Below are 7492 nucleotides of genomic sequence, written 5' to 3' on the forward strand. Positions count from 1 at the left end.
CTATTTTTACACATTTCTGTGAGTCAGAATTCACCCAGGCTAAAGCGGAACAAAAACAAAACATGAAACTACCAAAGTAGCTCACTACTGTACCACCTGTCAACCTTACAGCTGAAAACAATACCCACCTGCTGGCCGTGACCACCATGCTGAACAACAGTCACATTAACCAGCCACAAAGCGGCATATTTTAGTGGCTTTGTGTCGCTTTATTGTTTTGGCTCTTGCCGTTCACGACACAATAGTTTTGATTAGGGATTAGTTTCCATAGTATTCAAAAATCAATCCTTCAAAAACATCTTTGTGTCAAATTTCCTGTAATTCTTTTTAGATTATGTGGCCTTGGGTTGGCCTGCAACACAACAGACATCTGATGCATTTTATTAAGAGCCAAATCCAAAGGTGGAATAATGGACAATATGTGTTAATCTTTCATAGAAATGGAGAATCCAAATTGTATTTTTCGGCAGTACGTCACACATCTGTCTGCCCATGTGCCTCTTAGTCAGTGCTCAGAAATAACACAGAAAAACCAAGTCTGGGTCGTAGACCGGAAACCACTGTCATTCTGAGACCACACCCAGAGGACACTGGGAAGGAAACCCGTGCCTTCTTTAGACACACAGCATTGGAAGGAAACAAATATAGGTAGTTAAGCCGTAACACAAAACACAAAACCTTATGCAATAAACCTCCTGTGAAGCACAAATGCATTATTTAATTTTAAACTAGTACTTCTGAAAATCACATTCACTATTCATGTCTCATCTGTCTCTACATTTTCATCCCAAAACGAATCCAGACATCTCCTCCATCTGATACAAATTACTCCACATTATAATCCCATCTCTGTGGGATTGAACTGGCCTACATCAATCGCTCTGACAGATAATCCGGACTCTACACAACCTATTCATCTATTCCTGAACTTCAGTGAGATCACATCTGATGAGAATCAAGTGTAACTTTTTACAGTCATTTTCAACAGTGGGGAACTGTCGCTTCACAGCAAGAAGCTTCCCACGGTTTGATTGATTTCAACATTTATACTGACAATTCTTTGTATTTGATTTTGTGACTTATTTCATCTTGTAAATTAATTAAAAGGCACGTAACTACATAAGGAGACCAGGAGTGTTGTAACAAGATCTGAGTTGTAATAAGAAATGTGTTTACGGTGGTGTTGTAGTCAAGACCACCTAATCCGTGACCAAGTCGAGACCAAGACCAATGTGTGTTGAGACCAAGACTAAGACTTTGAGGAGTTGAGACCAAGACCAAGAACAGACCAGCACTCTTTAAATTCATAAAGACCCACATTATACAGCCTGAGAAATTATTTATTTCTTATAGATATAGCTGCTACCAATCAAATTAAATCATTAAGAACAAAATTCATCTTTGCACAGCAGAGGTTGTACAGAACATGCATCTAAATATAGGTAAATTAGCATACAAATGCATAAATAACGTTGAGAATGTTTTATTTATTTATTTTTTTTATTGAATGTTTGTATGAAAGTAATGTCATGCTCAAATTTGTGAAAACAGCTCTCTTGCTCTTGTGATATTGCTTAATTATGTCATGTTATAATATACAAATCCAGATCTCATAAGTACTTTTTTGCAACAATATCTTGAATTTTGTGAGCATTTGTATTCATTTTGGTGACATTTTTGACACAATCCCTCCTTAAATTTATAATTCACAATAAATAAGTCTAATAATTAGAAATAAATGATTGCATCTAAAGCAGTAAGTTGTACATCCAATCACACTGCTAAAAAAATAAACCAGGCAATGCATCGGCAATTTATTAATATCCCAGCAGTTGTGGTCTTGACCGGTCTTGAAACAAAATCCAGAGTCCTGTAGGAGTCTTGGACCGAGACAAGACCGAGTACAAATGTAGTTGAGGCCAAGACAAGACCAAGACCTTCAAAAATGGTCTTAAAGGCACACTATGTAGTTTTTCACTGCTAGAGGTCACCAATTCAAAACAAAGGCGTAGCTTGATGACGCCGAGATTGAGAGCGGATTCTTGGGAGGGGTAGTCTTCACCTCACAGCCGGTGGAAAAGAATCAGGATGGGATGCGAGCAGAAATCATGTTCATGAATGAGATTATTAATGTTACTGTAGTATGAAGCAGAGCAGGGCTGAGTGCTGTGGAAGCTGAACGAGGTCGCTGAAGCGATTGCTAATGAGAGACAAGCGTGACACACGGCTCGACGACAGCATAGCTTTTATTAAAACCGCTTCCGCTTCTTCTGGTCAAGCGTATATGTGGGGTAACCCAGCGCTGTTGATCACATTAGATACATTTGACTGTGTTGAAAATGATGTTAAAACGTTACTCTGTGTGTAACAGAGTCCAGCTAGTAGTCGCTGTGCGAGTAAACCTCACTCGTCTGATCTGAAGAGACGCTCTAGCAACTGACGCTAGAGGTTGCAGCCTTTAGCCTCCTTGTTAGAGCGTCCGACTCTCATGCTGGGGCCGGACCTGGGTTCAAGTCCCACTTAGAGTGGGGCGGTTCGAAAAGTATGTGCGTTTGCTCCTCGGCTGCTATGAGACACTTGTTGCGCACTGCAGTAAGCTAGATCGATATTAGAATATCATATTAATAAATGCTGGATGGCTTGCTAAATGGCATGCAATTCATTTTAAAACATATTGTAAGACGGAGAAAATGCTGTACAACTGTACAATAATTAGTTTTCTGTCTATAAATGTCTGTTCCCTTGTCTAATAAAATAGCCTATGGTTTACGAAGCCTATAGCCTATACGAAGGGACACGGCCCGTGCCCTGGTTAAAATTTCGTCTTTCTCTGTATTTAAACATTCTTGGAAACATTTGGTATAATGCAAGTACACAAGTCATATATAAAGGTAATGATACATGGGGCAACTTTTTTGAGAAATGTTGCTGGGCAATGTTACAAAGCAATGTTGCTTGGCCACTTCATTGGGAATGGGCAACAAATTTCTATCGGGATACTTTAGATCGGTCATGGGCCCAGTGTCTTACCTGGTTGCCCGTTGACGGCAACATTGCTCAAAAAGTTGCCCTGTGTATCATCACCATAACACTGTTCTAGTGGTTTTTGGTATTGTGCCTTTATGACCGGTCTCAAGTGAAAGAAAGACCGGTCTCGAGTACTACAACACTAGTTTACAGGGTGAAATCACTATCAGACATGACCACCACCATACTAATGTGGCTGTACTGTAGAAGTTTTAAGACTTAAGAAATGTGTGGAACAAAATGTGAAACACTCCCCATTCTCTCCAATACTAATTTGCCTTATTGAGAAAAGATCTTACAAGAAAATGTAAATATGAATGGTATAATATTGCTTCGCTCTGATCACAAATTCAAACTGAACTGGGCTCATGCATGCGAGTCGGTTACAAAGGATCAGCGCACAGTTCTTCTTCAATATTTGTGACACAGTGCCATCTACCGTTCAACACATGTAGTATTCTTATATTTAATAGTGTCATTATGTAGATGCAAAATAACAAGTGGCAATCATATCGATTAGATCTTTTTTTATCTATCTCATTTTGTAATACTGTTTGTTGTGGATATTTTGCCACTCATTACATTTTGTCAAACAGTGGTTGTCCGACTGTGATAAATAATTAAAATATATTATAAATATTTTTTGCAACTGGTTATCACGCTTATAGAATAAATTTATAAACCAAATATAACTCTGATTTGTTTATCATGTTGCCTGTCTGTAAGTTAAACATGACATGCAACCCCTTTTTAATTTTATTTATTTATGGTTTTTGGAATTTGTAGCAACTCATAATATAATAACTGCACACAATGTAAAAACTGCACATAGTGTAATAAGTATTACATTATTATTATTATTTTTATAATAAATTATTCATAATGTAGTAATTTTCCTAAAATGTAATACAATATTGTAATAACAATTTTTACATTGAGAAAATTATTACATTATAAACTCACCAAAAACATGTCATATTTTCATTATTGTAATAGCTTTTAAACCATAAAAATATTTGTATTCCCTTACAGTACATTTTTTTAAAAATTCTAAAGTCTTATACATACGAAGTGCAACATTTAAATATTCATGTTTCACAATATTCAATATTCATTCAATTATTATTTAAATCGGTTGCATTTCGAAGGTAGTTTAAGACTGGATTTAGATTTTTAAAAATGTACTGTAAGGGTAAATTGTACTGTAATTTTTAAAAAAAAGCTATTACAAAAATCAAAATTACATGTTTTTGGTGAGTTTATGATGTAATGCATTTCTCATAATGTAAATGTTTTTATTACATTATGAGCTCAAGATTTTATTACGTTTTGAGATAATTATTACATTATGAACATTTTATTACAATAATATGGTAATACTTATAACATTTTGCGCAGTTATTACATTGCGAGTTGCTACAGCATCTTTCTTCTGGTGAAAATGAGAGAGAATGTAACCAGCTGCTCCTAGTCTTTTCATTACTTGAGAGTGTTTTCAACACTGATCCAACACAAGAGAAAATCAATTCAATTTTGAATGATGTGAAGAGATGTAGAGTGCAGATAGAAAAGACAGAGCAATCTGAAATAGGTCTGAGATAAGAGGATGGAAATAAACAGAGCTGACAGAAACTAAGAACCTCTGTAGAAGAAAAGAAGCAATGACGTAAAGATCGTTTTAGATAATGTAGCATTTCAAATAGGCCTACTTTTTAACCTTCAAAACACAGAGTTTAGTGCAGTGAGTGACCCCTTTTGTTCAAAACTTCTTATAATGCATTGTGAACATTTGATTTAGACTTTGTTTTGAAATACAATTGAGGCACTATAGGCCTACTAAAGACACAAATACTCCCTGCACCTGCAGTTACCACATTCTTCATCAAAAAGGGAGCGAAGAAGCAGAGCAGAAGAGTGAAGGACACAGAGATAAGAGCAACACGACCCTGACACACCCTACTTGCACTCGCCTGCTCTCTCCGGCAATAACAAGCTCTTGTTTTGGAGTGCATTACCTACATAACTTCACTTATAAAAAGCAGAAACATTGTAGCAACATTTTAAAGCTGGTTTAAGGTGGCTACTAGATAAACAATCAGTTTAGGGTCCATAAATCACAAAAGCATATAAGATGTACCATATTTTCAAAGTAAGCTCTATATTTGTTGTTAAAATAGTCTGAGGTATGTCTGACGTCGGAAAATATACTAGGCCTACCAAAAGTTCATGTTAAAGGGATAGTTCACCCAAAAATGAAAAATTCTGTCATGGTTTACTGTTTAGATATTCTTCAAAATATCTTATTTTGTGTTCAGCAGAATAAAAAAATTCATACATGTTTGGAACAACTTGAGGGTGAGCAAATAATGACAGAATTTTTATTTTTGGGTGAACAATCCCTTTAAGGGTCTTAAATTGTACTTCACCTCATACACTTGAGGGCGCTGTTGCTAGTTTCTTAGTGAAACCCCGCATTTATAATTACACTTCACTGAAAACTGCTGTATGTTTTGTAATATTTTAAGGTATGAATGTACACAGATTTAAATACTGGACATCGTTATTTATGTAACGTTTGCTGAGTTAAATGTTATTATTCTGGTTCTAAAATATATACATATGAAAGAAAACAGATAGGCCTGAACATAGTCTTGTGATAGTGAAAGAATATAAGACTAAATAAATATAATTTTTCCCAGAAATCCTCCATATATTGCTCATATAATTCATAAATATAAAGTGGCGGATGTTGTGGAGTTGAACTTTGCTATGAGATCTTGTTTTCAAACCTCTTTGCCTCGTAAACTGTTAACTCAAACACACACATTCAACATCTTACACCAACTGTCTACTTTTGGCTGAACAGGCTGACTAAAACGGACCCCATTCTTACACTGTTGTTTTTCTTGTTCAAAGTTATTTCTTATTTTTCATTTGAAGAACATTTCATAACCCTCCTGTGCCACCCAATGTCCTAAACATTTAAGGTGTGGCAAAGCAAAGTATGATGTTAAAACACTACTCAGTCTTAAAGTGTATATTAGAGCTCTCCTTAATGACAGTGTTCTCATAGAGAGGCTTTAGTTTAACTATGGCAACCTGACGCTAAGGGAAAAGCTGCAGAGAGGTGTTAGAGTTTTTAGTCCTGCGCTAATGACCCTCGGGTTCTGTCTACTTTTCACAGAGGGCTTGCATCTCGAGCAACCTCTCATTCGTCTGGTACATCAGTTGGCTCGTCACAAGAGCTTCACAATGTTCTTTTACTCGGCATTTCTGTGTGAGTTTTATGAACCGTATTCACACAGTTTTGTCACGAGTTCTACACATACATCAGGCACATAGAGGGCAGTCCAGGTATCATTTAGGATTACATTCATCATTTAGGTGTTAAAGGCCTCATCTCAGTGTGGTTCTGCTGTCTATTTTTAACAAATAGGCAATGTCTAATGATGGAGGATATTAATATAGCAAAACCTGCTATAAAGGCATTTGAAAGACATTCGTTTTGTCAGGGACGGTCATTGAGAAATAATAAAAACTCACTAACTTTTACAGGCTCAGGGACTACGATTTTCTTGGATAATGATTATATTATGAATTGCAAATTCATCCTATAAAAATTCTTTAAAAATAAGAAAAATAAACCCTTTTTTATGAAGTGGAGTTTTATTTTGGCTCCTCAATATTCATGAAGAATAAACATTAAATTACTGAAATTACTAAAAAAAAACTTGGAATTACACCATTTTTGCTTTATGAATAATGCATTTTATGTAACTTACTTTACATTTACTTATTTTATGCTTTTCATGTGTCTGCTCAGCTGTGTTATTTGAGTATCATCAAAATTCGTTTTTATGTTTATATTTTCATTTTAAAGCTTTTGCAGTTTTGACATCTTTAATATGCATCTATCCATACATTTTGCTAACATAGTTGGAAAAAAATGCTCTTAGGCTACTTGTTTGTCATTAGAGCAAGAGCCACAAAATTAAAAATTCAAGGTTTGTTGAACTATCAAATCTTTCATTTAGAATTCAAATGTCATAAACAACAGAGCATGTGCTAATTCAATGACTGCAAACTAGTAAGTGAAGATGTGGTCTACTATTAAGTATCTTATTTGGATCTTAAATGATATAGGCTACCCTTTTGATACACAACACAGATGTCAATATTGTCGGACTATCCCAATTTTTCTACCCCCAAATCGGCTACTTCGGAAAAGTGTACCCCAAGATTCGTTTCTCCCAAACATCTGGTAAACTCAAATGAGTAACATTCCTGAGGCTCATACGCATGGCTCCTCCTCTTTGAAAGAAGAGCGATTAGAGTTTGTGAAAATTTGAGAGTGTTTGATTGGTCACGACACCAGTCAATCACGAGCTCACGGACGCGAGGGGCGGGTTTAGCGGATCTAAGGGGTTGTGCCAGTGTCAGTGGCGTTCCTCATTCTCGACTAACC

This window comes from Gobio gobio (genome assembly GCF_949357685.1).
Source record: "Gobio gobio genome assembly, chromosome: 7".
Classification (NCBI taxonomy): domain Eukaryota; kingdom Metazoa; phylum Chordata; class Actinopteri; order Cypriniformes; family Gobionidae; genus Gobio; species Gobio gobio.